At 39.6% G+C, this 15952-nt stretch overlaps 1 long non-coding RNA gene across 1 annotated transcript; it reads left to right on the top strand.

The window, feature by feature from the left end:
- Positions 1–5085: 5085 nt before the first annotated feature.
- Positions 5086–15408, top strand: LOC125324113. The gene is made up of 3 exons (XR_007202816.1): positions 5086–5248; positions 7248–7250; positions 15398–15408. It is a non-coding gene; the product is annotated as an uncharacterized LOC125324113 (long non-coding RNA).
- Positions 15409–15952: the final 544 nt, after the last annotated feature.

The raw sequence follows: 15952 nt of genomic DNA, 5'->3' as shown, positions 1-15952 counted from the left end.
TCTGTCTGCAGCCCAAGTCAGCCTCTGGGTTTGCCCAAGGAATTACTAACCCTGCAGAAATAAATAACATTCCATTGAAAAAATAGACAATATCTCCAATTAATCAATGCAATATCAAGAGCCAGATTCAAGCATCTATGTATTTCTGACTAATTTGTTGTCTGCATGCTTGTGACCAGTCCAGCATTGCTGTCAGTGTCTGCTCCTCACCAGTTTTGTGGCCTCATCTGTGTCTGTGACCACTTCTGTTCCATCACTGCCAGTTCAGGAGGGTCTATCTGTCTTCAGCCAGGACTGGACACCTATTGAACAGTGTCAGACTCTGAAATGCTTAGTCCTTTCTCTCTGCACTACTTGAAAAGAGCCTGATTTGCTCAAAACTCAGACTGCAGTTAGGATAAAGGTCAGTGACTTGGTACACTTGGTATACTTGGTACTTGAAATGTCAAGAAATATGATAACTTTTCCATAAACTAATAGGTTAATCCAATATGATCACTGAGAAAGAAATAATTCTGTTTTCAAATGTTTCTACAAACTCAGTATTGTCATGAACACAGATACTGAATTTCTGATGGCTGGTGAAGTGTATTTCAATGCTGTTTGGAGCTGTGTACGTATATTCAGGTAATCCATTCTGCTCTTAGTAAAACAAGATGCTATAAATGATGGCAAAAATTTCATAAATATGCAACTGAAAACCAGGAGCGATTGGGAGCAAAGCCAGCAAAAAGACAGTTTTAGTAAAATGATCAGCAGTCAGGAAGAGGCTAAGGTGAGTGGTCAGTTTTCCCTGATTTCTGGATATAAGTATGTTAATGTATTTTGCTAATCTCATGAAAAGTCTATCGAAGTTGCCATTCATTTTTTAACTTGAGCACCATCTAGTGTGCATGACAAAAATAATTAAAAAAAAAATTAAGGTCAGATCATTATGATCTATTAGCAGTGGAAGTGCTTGCATGTTTTCAATGTCAAAAGGTAAAAAAGCACATCAGAGCTTACATTCTCCTAACTTTCAGTAAAACAAGCCTCAAGTGACATTCTTGGGAGCCCACTCCCCCTTTTAATTTGTGCTTTGCTTGCTTGCACTTAAAATAAATGCAAGAAATGAAATGCACAAAAATAAATTTATTTTTTGACAAGCAGGTTAAATATAAAAAAACCGCAAACAACAACTGTTTTTTTTCTAAATACAAACACATATTTTTATATGTCATGTAACTATAAATGCAGAGTCCTGCACATTGCTGAAAGCTGATACTGTCTGCTCCATCAAACCCCTGGCTTTCAGCTAAATGGATCTTGGCAGATGTTCTCTACATCTACCAGACTTGGAACGCAGTCAGAGATGAGTCTTTCCTGCATGCCTGGATCAGAGTGAGTGCACTTATGAAAAGTTTAGTGTGCTTTAATTTTTCCTGCTAGCATTGCTTCGTGCAGCCTGCGCCCATGGCGTGTTTTGGGAGCAGCCCAGCTGCCATTGCCATTGCTAGGGAAGTTCATACTGCTCTTTGCAGCACATTTTGTTTGCACCTATACTGGGAAGTCCCTCTGACAGCAACTTCTGCCCTCTTTCTAATGACCTCGCATTTCCCCGTATAACAAGATTAAGAGCTGCTGCTGGGGAGCATTACTCATTGATCAGTCATTACTCCATCACCAGTCACATTTCTGCCCCTTGCTACAGGAGTTCTTGTGATGAGGGAAAGATCTCTGGCTCCCATGAGTGCTTCTGGCTTCGGAGTAGTTTTAAAATCAGAGGAGATCAAAACCTACCATTAGATTTTTCTTTAAAAGGCTTATGATTTGTGCATCAAGTAAGAGATTCTTTTGGGAAGTGAGAGGCAAAGGAAGGGGATATTACCAAGATTTTTTAGAACTTTTGCCTTGAGCATCTACTGATTTTTTGCTGCCATTATTTCATGAAACAAAAGGCTGCTGAGGCATACAAACCAGTATTGTTTTAAGCCCAGAAATGAAAGCCAAAGCTGGTAGAAATATACCAAAGAACAAAGTTTTTTATAAGACTAAGACAAGGAAAAAACTCATTTGGGGCATTTCTCTTTCTCAGTTCAAGCAAGGCTCTGGGAATGGATGTCACTGGCCCTAACAGGCCCATGTGCTCTGGCAAACTTAAAAGCTCCTTGCTCCTATAGTCCTTCTATGAGATCTGGCTCTAAACTTACATAATTCAGGTCAATAACTGCAATTTTTAAAGCTTAATAGCTGTATGTGGATGAAGCTTTCAAACTGGACCTATCATTTGCTGACTTGCTACCCAGACATACGGTCTCTAGTGCAGCACAAACTGCAAACTTTTCTTACCAAAGCCACACATCAAATGAATTCTCAGAATGCATTGTCCAGATAATAAGTGATAAAAGCTGCATTACGGTGAGTCACCCCTCTGCACACTGGGGTTGAAAACTGCTCATCACCTTGTGTGTGTAAAAGTTGTGAGCCCTACTATCTAGGGAACACATTATTAAACTCTGGTTTTAGGGGGATCTTCTGGTGGGATTACCTTCTCCACCCAGAACAATTTTTCTCTGAATTATGCTAAGACTGTGCAGTGTTGGGCAACCTCTTTTGGCAGAAGGAGTTTTCCCTTTCTAGCCATTTGTTGCACTCCAGGAGTGAAATGCCAAATAGAAAATACACTGAGCTAGAAAGAAAGGAGTGCCTCTGTGTACGTTCAAGAGAGAGGGCAAAAATTTGAGAATGCCAAACATTCATGAAAGTAATGTTAAAAAGTTGTTGAAGTTAGATCCCCTACTGTTATTAATGTTATGTTTACTGTCTGGTAGTTTTATGACATTTATTTCTGCTCAGATTGTAATATCAATATTGTTGAATGATTCATAATAGACTAATTCAGTTTTTCTTTTGGAAAACAAAATCTTGCTGCAAACCAGATGTTGTGTCTGATCTGAATTTTTACATTGATTACAAAAGCACACACAAATGTGTACTTTGTCAGGCTCTTGGAAAGGGACAGGAACTGCTTACTTTCCCTTAAGTCGAAATGTGTTGAAGAGAGCAGCAGTAAAGTGATTTATAAGGACTGTGAAATTATAAGTCTTCAACATTCCTCTCCTCTCCTCCCCCCACCCCAACATACCCAAAGACTTCTAGTCTCCTCCATCACTAAGGCATGATTCCCATTCCAATCTTATCAAAGTTCAAATGGAGCTGTTGCTCTCTGGTATGCAGCATAGAATGTATCACCAAGCTAAGAATTAAGCATGTGGTTCTAGCACTACTCAAATTGGTTTGCTCACCTGATACACACAGCACAGAGAATTTGGTGGTGCTGTCTCTGAAAGCTCTGCTTCAGTGGTTCTCCTTTCTTTGTGTAATTTCTGAAAAGTTTAGTTTAAGTGTTTTAATGCTCCTTGCACAGCCAGCTATCAAAGCTTTTAGCATGGAGAAGTACTGCTTCCCATTAGTGCTTTACTGTCCATACAGGATTTCAGTATCTCACAGAGGATTTGGCTTTATCATTTAAGCATGGTTCAAGAGGTTTGTCATTCTGCCTTTTCATCAAAATTGTAATTTGGGATAGGGTTGTTAAATGGAGTATTTGCAACCAGAGATGCATATTTTTTTATTTTCAACAACATGGTTTTAAAAGCACTTTGATTTGGCTTAAGTCCTTACTTCTCCAACAGTAGTTTTGTAATACTTGAAAGTTGTAAAGTTTACTACAAACACACTTTGGCCCCCACTCCCTCCAGGAGTTTCTTTAAAAAATGGATTCTAATGGGTGGGTGAAGCAGCTTGGGCAATCATATCACATGGGATGAGAAAGGGGCATCTGAGGAGCCAGGATGAACTGCAGTCTGAAGCCAGGTAGAGTTAACGCCACGGAGCTCACAATCTGCAAGGGGTTGTGCTTGAGTGCTTGTTGCAGCCTCAATGCTGAAGAATTAACTGTTCACATTTCAAGACACAAATGAAGAAGAGAGCTGCTGGTCTGATGCCAGTGAAGTCTGAACACCAGCACACCAAGTTCCTGGCAGAACAACTGAAATGCCTTTGAAGGAGGTGTTCCGAGTGGTACAGTATAATTCTCTCAAAATGCTGCTGTTTTTCTGTCATTTCAGTCTGTGGAAAAAGTAGCAAGTGGTCCTATTCCCTGACCCACTCATCTGTGTATATGCTAGTGGGACACCACTTGTGAAGTTAATGAGTAGGAGGAGCTCACTGAATTTCCATCTTACCAGATGTTCCTTATTTGTTGACATCTCATGGAAGAAGATGGAATGTCTGACTGAACAAGTGGATTATCTGCATTTTTTGGTGGGTGTTTTTGTTTTATTTATTATTTTCTTTGCAAGTCCAGGGATATCAAATCTTCAACTTTTCTCTTTGATCAGAAGGGAATACTTTTTTGTGTCAGAGTCTGAAGGCCACACACCTGCACATTCCCATTTCCTTACCCTGCAACTAACTCCTGCAAGCACCTCCCAAGAATAAAAATCTTGTTGCTCTTATAAAAATGAAGCAGCCTGCCTTAGGAGAATTGCTTAGTTTAACAGGCAGGGTTTATAAAGTGACTCTGATCAGGGAAATTAAGACCAAATGAGAAGTAGACTAATACTTGGTTGTGGTTTTATTGAAGAGCATCCTTTACAGAAAATTCTGTTTATTTTTTTTCATAGAGATCTATTGCATATTGTACTTTCAGGAGGAATTGGATTATATTATGTTTATCATATCCCTGTTTGTGTCTGGACATTATTGTGACCTATAATTTTTTAGTCTGCATGTGTTATTTCTGAAGGTAATGACCTTATGTATCAGTGTGATTTCTTGAAGTGGCTACCTGAAAACAGAGGCTACACAAGAATAAGAGAATAAAAGTGAGTATTTATTTGAAGGGCCTTTGAAGGTACACCCTGGGAGTCAAAAGCCTCTGAGGGCTCCACCCAAGATGGACCCTGGGTCACGGGTTCTTCACACTTTTATAAGTTTGGTCCATTTGCATATCAGGGTTAATTTTCCAGTTACAACTTCAGTTAATGATGTAATTACCCCAAGTTTGCCCCCCACTCAAGGCTTTAGTTTACATATTTTGGGGCCTGAGACAATCAAGGTGTCCTTGAAGTGCAAACCTAGAGAGGGTTTGTTATGTCTAACCAGCATGAGAGAACAGTAGTTAACAGGCCACACGAAACTTCAGAGCTACACACTAGGCAGTACAGGATTTTAAAAATATAAAAGTTAAACCCTAAGGCATCAAGTGAGATGACAGAAAATAGAAATAGACAACCAAACATCTTTAAATCTATGTATTGCTCATTTTTCTGTTTAGAGGCTTTGCCATCAGTTGTTCTGTAACTCCATGGAATTGTGCATTATAGCACCTTCCCTGCCAGCAAGCTTATCATGACATTTCAGACTAATGCAGCCTTATCTAGAGATCTTCAGTGCACTCTTTAAGATTCTTCTCCATTAGCAGGCACAACTGCAGCCTGGGATGGCCTAAGTAGTTTGTTTCAGAGAGTGTATTTACTGTCTGAATACTTTTGCTGAACCACCACAATTTAAAATCCAGCATATGAAAGTAATTTGACTGTAGTGCCTGTTCTCCTAAATATTTTGGACTAATAGCAATGATTCTGTATCTGCTGCATCAACATTTGAGTTGTTCCTGCAGCAGCAGCCACCGTGGTGCAGTGACTGTTCTGCTTGGACTTTACTTCAGTTGGCAGCAGGGGAGCTAAAAACTGTCCTTGTGCCAGGTCACATTTCCCTCATGTGACCTTTTTTCTATTAATTCAATGGAACCCTCAAATACTGTGCCAAAGGATGGTTTTTGGTCTGGATGTGAAAAACAGAGGAGAGTTGCTGGAAATAATCACCTGTCAGAGAAAGAAGTGCAAGAACACTCCCACACAGTCATGTGCTCTGGGCTGCTTGTATTTGGAATTTGAATGGTCATTTAATGCATGTATGAGAGTTTTCCCCAAACTGTCCCCAGCTCGTAACCCTTGATCAAGGCAAAACTCCCAGAGATTACAGTGGGGAACAGGAACACGTGTCTCCTTGTATCCATAACACACTTGTCAAAGGCAAACAGACTGAAGGGACTCACTTGGTGTGACCCTTGGGGATGCTGCTGTGCAGGGCCAGGAGTTGGATTTGATGATCCTGATGGAGCCCTTCCAGCTCTGCATATTCTATGATTATATGACTCACTCTGGGCTATGACCTGCGAATTGGGTTTCTGTAGAACCCACAGTAATGTATCCATACTCATTATATTCTACTAAGAATACTTCTCCTTAAAAGAATACTTTTATAAACAAAAACAAAAAAAAGAGTAGCTAAAAAAGGGTAGGAACAAGTGGCTATTATAGATAGTGTCCTGGTCCAGTTTTAAATGATCCAAACCCTAGATCCTTTGTCATGGACTAGGTGCAATCAGTCTGGGGTTTGCTGCTTAAAACAACTCCTGTCTCTGTAGATTTGTCACCACTGAACTCTGACTCCATTTTACATCATCAGACTTGTCTATCACGTCAGATCCACAGCTAACTCTCAGCAGCTGTAAATCAATACATCTTTTCTTATTTCAATGTTGTTTCCTATTCACCAGCTGAAGATCAGACCAAGGATTCATTGACTGACTTTCCCATCTGGGTTGCGATCTGTGTTTCTAGTTAGATACTTATAGGGATGGCAGGTTTTCTTCTGGGTTTAACTTTTGCTCTGGGTTTATTTGCTTTATTAGAACTGTATTTTATTGTACTCCTCTATTCTAGCAAGTTACCTTAAAGTAGCTAATCGAATCAAAAAACAAAGTACATTTTTAAATGATTAAAAAAAAAAAGGTATCTCCATTATAAAATATCCTGCCTTCAGAATTATTGCAAGTAGGTGACACATTTCTGGGTTTTGATTTTTTTCATCCATCATTTCCAGACCATAGCAGACATGAGGCTGTTTAACTTTGTGTCTTAGGTTCCTTTTGACAGGGGTAGCTAAAAATCTGGAACATTTTGCTCATGCCATAAAAGCAAACAATTGTAATGGATTAAATTCCAGCTCTCTACTTTTTCAGTTCCTGTATGGAAAAAAAATTAAGCCAGGTAGGTGTTTACTCTTCATGACCTCATGTTTCTCTGAAAGTTTTTTTAAAAATCCAGAGATTATCATTCAAGTGCATTTTCCTTGTATTTGAATCATATTCAGATTTGTATTTTCTTGTATTTTGTATTTCAGAAGCATTATCTCAGTAAGTTTGAATATGGAGCTGCCATTCTAAGTGTGTTACTAAGGGTGAATGTTCTCTTTGGGCTTTTACCTTAGAGCAGTTGCTCACGTAGCCCTCCTTTTGACGAGACAGCTCCTCTGAAGAGTGTCTCCTAATTTTTCACGTTATCCAGAAATCAGAGTGTCTTGAACTGCTTTCTTCTGTTCAGAGCTTTCAGAGGTGGTGATACCAGCTGGAAAGGGCTTGGTCTTCCACTCAAGAAATGCTTTCAGCAGTCACCATAAGAAATGCCAAGTGTTACTTAAAATAACTTCTGTAGCTGCAGGTAGCAATCTCTGCTCCCTTCTGGATCGTAGGTGCTCCTACAACCACTGAGGAACATTCCAGTAGAGGTTAAGAGAGGTTTCTGAGAAATAGGGGTAAAACATCTTCCCCAAATCTCTCATCATGAATAGTTGAGATGCTGTGCATAACCAAGAAAGGAACATTAGGATCTCTCTGTATCCCTTTTACTGGTTTGTCTTTAGGACAAACACCTCAAAAGCATAACAAGGAAGTCTCACTTGCCAAGAGTTAACTCTAAACTTCTGAAGGAGGCATGTGGCCCTTGGCAGCTTTTGTGCCATGATGTGCTCACTGTGCAAGGTGATGTAAAGTGTCATGGGTTGAAACTTTAAAGTGTCATGCTCATGGAAGAGGAAATTAGGGAACTCTATTTTAAATGGGAGGGGAGCTTTATTTTTAGGAAAGGGACTGAATCTCCAGCTCCTTGAAAGTAATTCTTTTTAGCAATCCATTTTAATTTAAAATTAAGTAAGTCCACTTACTGTTGTGAAAATCATGCTTCTTGAAATGATCTATCTTCTTGGGTGAGCAGAAAGAAACCAGGCACTTTCAATGCCAGTCATGTTGAAGAATGCACGGGCACACTGTTAAAAATGTCATCACAGCATAAACTGCATGGCAGAAACACATTCAAGGACTAGGAATGAGAGCCCATGTAACACGATCTCATGACAATTTGTGAATCATTTGTGATGGGTGGAATAGAACCTCATTTTCATCAGTCTTGCAAAGTTTCAAAATTAGAATTTTGATGAAGTTCAAATATGAATAATATTTTCATCTCTGATAGACTGGTGACCTTCCTGGATAATGTGAGGAATAAGTGGTAATTGACTGGTTACACCTTGCATAAAAATACAACTTTGGGCATTATGTCTGTATTCACAGGAAGTGGTTGCCAGCTACTTGTGAAGACTTCTCTTTAGGTCTAAGTGTGCTTATTAATATCTTAATTTTAATTTCTTTTCTGACTGCATGAGGATTAGTAGGATGCCTATTGCAGTTGATTCTGGTTTACCTCTTTTTGATGCTCAGGTATGGCACAGGAGAGTGGTAGGAGGATTAATGAACTCTTAGAGCTGGGAAGTGCTTCCAGGTCCAGAGTTAGCACAGATCAGCTGCTGTTCTAACCAGAGAGTAGATGGAGTGTTCTGGTGTAATTCCAAGGGACAGCTTGGATGAACTACTCCTGTCCTTAGAGGTAACAATTCTTCAGGATTTCCTGTATTAGGGAAGAGAGGGCAATATCTCTACTGTACCAAAGACACTAAGTGCTGGATCTGCCCAGATTTCATGAGTAATCTAATATCTGAACAAGACAGAAATCCCAATTAGGACAAACAAACAGAAGTTGAACTGAAAAAATGTTAATATCCCAATCAGTAAAATAGCTGTGGTTTGTATTAGAGCTTTATATTGGCATTTTTTATTAGCATTTATCACAGTATCACAGAAAAGTTGTGGTTGGAAGGGACTTCTGGAGGTCATCTTGACCTAAAGTCCTCTCCTGAAGCAAGGCCACCCGGAGCCAGTTGCTCCTGTCCAGATGGTTTTTGAATATCTTCAAGAAGAGAGACTCTGCAACCCCTCTGGGCATCCTGTGTCCCTGCTTGGTCACCCTCACGCTACAAAAGTGTTTCCTAAGGTTCACAGGAAGACTCCTGTGCCTGTCTGTGCCCATGGCCTCCTGTCCTTAACTGGGCACTACTGGAAAGAGCCCGTCTTCAACTTCCTTGCACCCCTTCTTCATGTTCTTTAACCCTCTCTTCAGGTATTTATATATACATTGGTAAGATGTGCCCTGAGCATTCTCTTCTCCAGGCTAAACAGTCCCAGTTCAGCTGTTTAGTCCACTTCACTCTTTAAGAACCTTATTAGCTTTTAGACAGCTCGTAGCTGCTCAGTCATTAGCTGTGATCAAGAAGAATGAAAATTCTTTTTCCAGGTCTTGGCTTGCTGTAATTGCAGCATTAGCTCTCACCTGGTAATGGCATTCCCTTTTGGGTTCTGATTTCTGCAGCACACTCTGCTTTGGTTGCAGGGAAAAATGTAAAAAAAAAACCCCACATCACAATGAGATCAAGTACTAAATATTGGCCATTGGCTTCCTTGCTGTGGGATGTACCACAGTACTTTGCTCTTCTGTAGCCCGCACTGGCTGGCTGTGCAAGCTGACTGGTGTATTTTACCCTGGACAAAGTCCTTTAGAGGCCCACAGTTAAGGATTGTTGATACGGTATATTAGAATTGATAGGGCAGGTAGGGCATGGGGCAAGTGCTTATGACATTTCTGAGCAAATGGAAAGCAGCCACCTGAAATTACTTCTGAGTGTAATGACAAAAATTGTTAGGGATTTTACCAAGACAGAGTCTGAGAATAGAGCATGCTGTTTCCCCTGCTCTATTAGGAAGAACAAGATGAAGACTTGCTGTGGAGAGAAAGCTTGATGTGACAATCACCAAAGATTGCATTGTAGAATATCACAATTTAGTCTTGAGCGTGTGGGAAATTTAGACACATTTCTCATTTTTTACAGATGTCTTCTTATATTTCAGGACCAGTGTGTTTGGAGTAGTGATGAATTTTGTGTGTATAACCTGTGCTGCTGTTAGGTCAGAACAATGGGTTCCTCGTGGCTGGGGTACCTATGCTTCTTTGGACTTTCACAGGACTAGAAAAGAGAGGAGCTGCACTCTGGCCTATGCTGGTATATGTTCTAGGGAGCAACTCTCCTGCCTCAGCTGTCAGAGGGAAGCCCAGCCAGGAAATTTCACACTGCCCAGGCAGGGCTGTTGAAGCAGCTCATCCCATATCCCATCTGCTGGTGACACATCTGTGCAGTCCCAGGGAGCTGCCTCTGGCAGAGCCTCGGTGCCTTCCAGCTGAAGCTGTCTTTGGCAGCCCCTCAAGAGTTCTGCATGAATTTTGACTGTGCCTTTGCATCAGAATATTCTGAATTCCAGTGGAATTGTACTGGTGTCATGGAATTTACATGGTGTCACGTAAAGGGAGAACAGCATCTGCTTCCACTTGCTTTCAAATGGGTTTTTAATGTAGTAGTTGGGTTGGGTGTATTGCAGACTGTTCCATAATAAGCCTGACTGATGTGTAAGTACCATGGCATACAGTGAATTAAAGTGCAAAACTTCCATGGACTTCTTTCAGCATTTTCCAGGAATTAACTTTTAGGTCACACGAATCCCAAACTGATCAAGAAATTTTGTAGTAAAAGATATTGGACAAATTGATATATAGCTCCCCCACCACTCCCCAAAAGTATCCTTACTCTACTGTTGTTTAGAAGTAGAGGGTATAAATGAAATAAAATTATAGAAGAGTAATAAATTTATTATATAATACATTAAATGCAATGTTTAAAGGGACATTTTTCAATGACATCTCAGTAGCAAAAAAACCCGTTAGGGTAAGTATACAAAGTTGGATAATTATGCTCAGGACTGTGTGCTACATTTGTCACTGCCACTGAATTTGCTGCAAGTGATTTGGATTGCTATTTTAAAATTAAATTTGGACTTTATTTAATTTTTTAGAAAATACTACAACAAAAGTCTGAGAAGAAAGAAACAAAGATGTTAATAGGCTATGTACAACCCAAATCAGAAAAAAACCCTTAAAAAACTGTTTCCTTGTCAGCACCTGAGGCAGTACAGAAATTAATTAATTAGTAGGCACTCTGGAAATCACCTTCAGCAAGAAACTTTGTTTCAGATATATAAGGACAAACAGTGCAACTTCAAGGGTGCAACACATGGTGGTTGTCAAGCTGCTTGGCATCTCCTTCTCCACTTCCACCGCCTTGCATGGAAAAATTGTAAGGAAGGAGTAGGGATGTAGCTAAGCTCTCCTAGAGGTATTCAGCCATTTTCCCAGTTATGTGAAACCAATCTCCATTATTTCTTGATTTCAGAAGACTTCTTTACCACAAATATGAAATAATCAGCTTCCAAAACCAAACCCAGTTAGAGGGAGGAAAAAAAGGAGTTGTCTGAAGTGCTGGAAAATGGCAAAGATCTTGTTTTAAAATTCAAACTAAAAAATGTTTTTAATGCAAGTAACTTGCACCAAACACTAAGATGCTGTTGGTAAAAGTATAGCTTTAGATATTTTTATGGTACATATTTTTTTTTTTTAGGAGATTACAAGCTTGATCTCAAGAAGTTCTGTAGAAATGTACTTGTCACAATATGCAGAATCTCATAATATCTTATCGCTAATTTGTCTCAAAACATAAAAGCAGGCAAAAAACTAATGAGAGAAAAATATTAAATTAAATAATTCCCTCAAATTTTATGCATTTCTAAATTTTTAATCCAGTGATCTTATCTGGTCATAAGCTTAGTCCGTGAAAATGCCACACATCTCAAAGTGGATGGCAGCACCTAATCTCATATGCTTAGATTCTCATACTTGAATTTCTAATCCCCATCTTTAGACATAAAAGGAATATAATTAAATTGGTTGATTAAGACTATAAGGTCCTCGAGGCAAAGTTTTTTGAAAAAATTGCTTTTTTAAACATTCTTTAAAGACCCATGGTAGTGTTAAATGCATAAGAACAACAATCCTCACATAAGGTTGCAGAATTTTTATTAGGTAACGATTATGTGAATATCTTTGTACTAGTGTAAGAAATTCCTTGTTTCTCTGTTATTTGCTACAGTAAAGTTGTTAAGCACTTTTAAGAAACAGTTTAAACCAATATTCATTAATTACTTTGAAGTTAAAATATTTGAAGCCAAGCTGGTAAGGTCTATTATTAGCAAGTACCAATAAGTGTTTCCATTTTAACCACTGGGAAGAGTTTTCCACCAGTAAGGTAGATGCCTGAGGAACTGCTGTTACTCTGAGGCAAAGACTTTCTCTCTTCTGTGCTGGAGATCTTCTCCCCCCATACCACGTGTTTGTATGTGTCCAAATCAATTATTTCACGTAGTGACAGTGAAGGGAACGGTTCTGTCACAGTTAGACTATCTCCCCTTTGAAAATTAATGCCTTGTGCTTGCCATGTTTGTTGACAATGTGAGGGAGACCATATTTAATTGGATAACATAGCATTATCTCTTTGCTAAATTACAGGAGCCTTACTTAAGGACAGCTTTTTTTCAATAGAGTTTATTTGCCAAGAAAGGAATGGCTTGTCCTAACAAAGTGCTGGCCTGCACACACAGGCTACTGTCCCCAAATGGGGACATTACTTTTTGTAAGCTTCTATATATCTGTCTCCTATCTTATTTCAAGTAAACAAAAATTATAAAGACACAAACTAGGAAAAATAAATCTTTTTAAAAATATTCATTGCAGTTGCAAACCAAAATTCAAATCCTTGATCAGATAGTTATATTTTTGTCTGAGGTTCTTTTCAACCTAAATTATCTCTTTAATTTTAAAGTATTCAAAGTCATATATATAAAAGTAGAATTAAGCTCCCTTCCACTTGAAGTTTATTTTATTTTGAGATATAGTTACAGCTGCTTTATTGGTGAAATGCTGTGGATTTTCAGAAGTATATGCTGCCCTGGCACTGTTCAAGGCCAGGCTGGATGGAGCCTTGAGCAACCTGGTCTAGAGGAAGGTGTCCATCCCAAGGAAGGGGGCGGGGGGGCTGGAATTAGATGATCTTTAAGGACCCTTCCAACCCAAATCATTCAGTATTTTTATGATCTCCAGATATTTATGCAAATCAGTTCCTGTATCCTGAAATAACCAACCATGGCTTCAGGTGTGCAGTCTAAAAGTATTGATCATGGAGAAACTGAAAGCATCTGTTGCTGTAAGAAATGCAGGGTTTGGTTAGAGCTGGGCCTTGCTGAACTCTTCATCTGCTGAGGCATCCAGAGCTGATAACCCGGGTCCAGGCTGTGTCCACTGGAATGTGTTGGGTGTGCCAGTTCACCTAAATGGAAAGGGAAGGCAGCAGGAAACGTGGACTCCGCACTCTGTCAGCCCCTGGCTTCCAGCTGGGAGTAGCTGTGAGAGCAGGGAGCCCTGAGCACCCCCCAGGGGAGCTGCTCTGGAGGCCAGCAGAGGATGTGCCTCAGGTGGGTCACTTGGGATGGCTGCTGAGGGGCCTGCAGCTGCGGGTTATGACACTGCTCACGGAGACACCGGGAGCCAGCACGGAGCAAACCCTCCACAGCTGGTGATGGATGATTTCTGGGTGTACTGCAGGTAGACATGGTTTGCAGCGGGGTTTTCAATGACTCGGGCAGCCCTTCCTGGCCTCCTGCTTCCTAAAGCTGATGCACTTTCCATCACTTGAGTTTTGTCCTGCCTGCTCCTGCCTGAGGTGGTTCTCACAGACCCCGTGGGCTGCTAATGGAAGTGGGCAGCACTTTATGCCTGCCCTGCGTGCTGGCCCATGACGAATCACTTTCCAAAGTCCATTACAAAGCAGTCAAGGAGAGGCTGTTGCTTCAGCAGAATGTTCTGTAATGCAAAGAATTTCATTCCTTTGTCTAGAATGGACAAAGTGCCTTTCCAGGACATAATGCCATGAGAGCTGGGCTCTGAACTGCATTAGAGACCCACCCTGCACCTTATCAAATAGCTGACTGCTTTTGTATGAAGATCTGCCAATCAAACTCCTGTAATAAAAACCTGTCAGATGAAAAGCCCTCCAGGGTCAGCAAAAATCATTAATTCTTTTTCAAAAAGCATTCAGCTCTCTGAAACATTAGGAAATACGCAAGGCTTGTTCTCAAGCCTCCCACTCTCTCCATTTATCTCAGAAAGATTGTTAAATTTTTGATATAATCCCAGAACTCTGGGAACTTGGGCATCAAAAATTCACTCATTGTAGTACTCAAGATATGAGAATTGACACTGTGCAGATATTTTTTTCCTGTATAGGAGTTTCACAGTTTTGAATCAACTATGGACAATACAGTTAAGAGAAATGAGGTGGGTCACATAAAAGAAGCAAGAAAAAACTTTTTTTGTAGTTACTTTTTTCCCCCTAATCCTCTGCAAAATTAATTATTTATAGAATGTGCTGTTTTCTGTGGCTGACTTATAAAAAAGCTTTGAATCAATAATGTGGTAAACCCATTATAAAGACCATTTTATAACTATTAAGAACAATGTTGTTCAAACACATTTCAAATGAAATGAACATTCAGAAGAAACAATAATAATTATGGCAGATGGCAAGCAGAGACATAACTTGCCTTGAATGCAAAACTGCAGTTCAGGCAGCTATTTTGGTTTTTTTTCAACTCATATGTTGTCTGCCAGAGGTTCTTGCAAACCAGATGTATGCAGTTAATCCCACAGAAATCAATGAAATTGCATGCAGGAGTGTGAGACTAAAAGATCTTTCTCAAGAAGGTAACCTCTATCTCATAGAGTTCCCTGCTTTATCTGGCTTCTGTATTTCAAAGGCTTCTAAGCAATATTTACCTTCATGGTCAGCCTTTGTGTCACTCACTCTGCCTGCACAGGGCCAGAGGATGCTGTAGCACAGCTTTTCTCTGCCACTGTGCTGCCAGGGCAATATGCTGCCATGAAATCCAGCCTTGACAAGAGAAACAGAAATACTTAAGGACCTCACAGGCAAAGTTAAACACATAAATAATTTCCCTAACCAACGTAGCTATTTGTTTTTACCTCCGTTTGCTCTGAATATTTGGAGCATATTTCTTTTATAGACAATAGTACTATTTTGTAGAAGAAATACCGGGTTTTGACAAAAATTGTTTTCACAGATACCTCACTTGGGTTTGTTATTTTCCTTCAAAAATAGAAATGGTTGAATAGGTCAATATTTGGCTGATAATGAGTCATTTAATTAAAAGATTCTGCTACAGTGCATCATGGGAACCACGGTTATCTTTTCTTAGATGGTAAGACTGAGATTTCAAGCTCCATTGAATTGTTTTTGATGTGTTCTGACCAGAGAATTCCATAATATGCCTGGCTTCTCCATGATGCAAAAGATTATGTTGCAACAGTGACAAAATGTGCAACTTAAAAGATAAATCTGCCAGGGAGATTAGTAATAAGAAATATTAGAAGGAGACTTCCTCTGGATCTCTCATTTGGCAATGTTTCTGAAGCGAAATATTTTGTTTTCTTCTGAAATAATTTTTGCAGTTAGGTTTCCTTTGGGGGAAGGGAGAGTGTGTGGATATGGTGGTGAGGAACAGAAATATTTCTTTGTAAAAATGCTGATAGCACTTTTTCTTTTTTTTAAATTTTTATGTCATTTTTCTGGGAAAAGTCCTTTCTTTTCTATCAGCTCCTTTAGTCAGATACTTAGTAGTCATTATTAAAAATGAAGCTATCTAGCAGGTTATATTATGAATGTACATTACTGGGTTTGACTTGACAAATGAAGATTTAAAAATGCCTTAGACTTGAAA

This window comes from Corvus hawaiiensis, chromosome 3 (assembly GCF_020740725.1).
Source record: "Corvus hawaiiensis isolate bCorHaw1 chromosome 3, bCorHaw1.pri.cur, whole genome shotgun sequence".
Classification (NCBI taxonomy): domain Eukaryota; kingdom Metazoa; phylum Chordata; class Aves; order Passeriformes; family Corvidae; genus Corvus; species Corvus hawaiiensis.
This window is presented reverse-complemented; position numbering and strand designations above follow the sequence as displayed.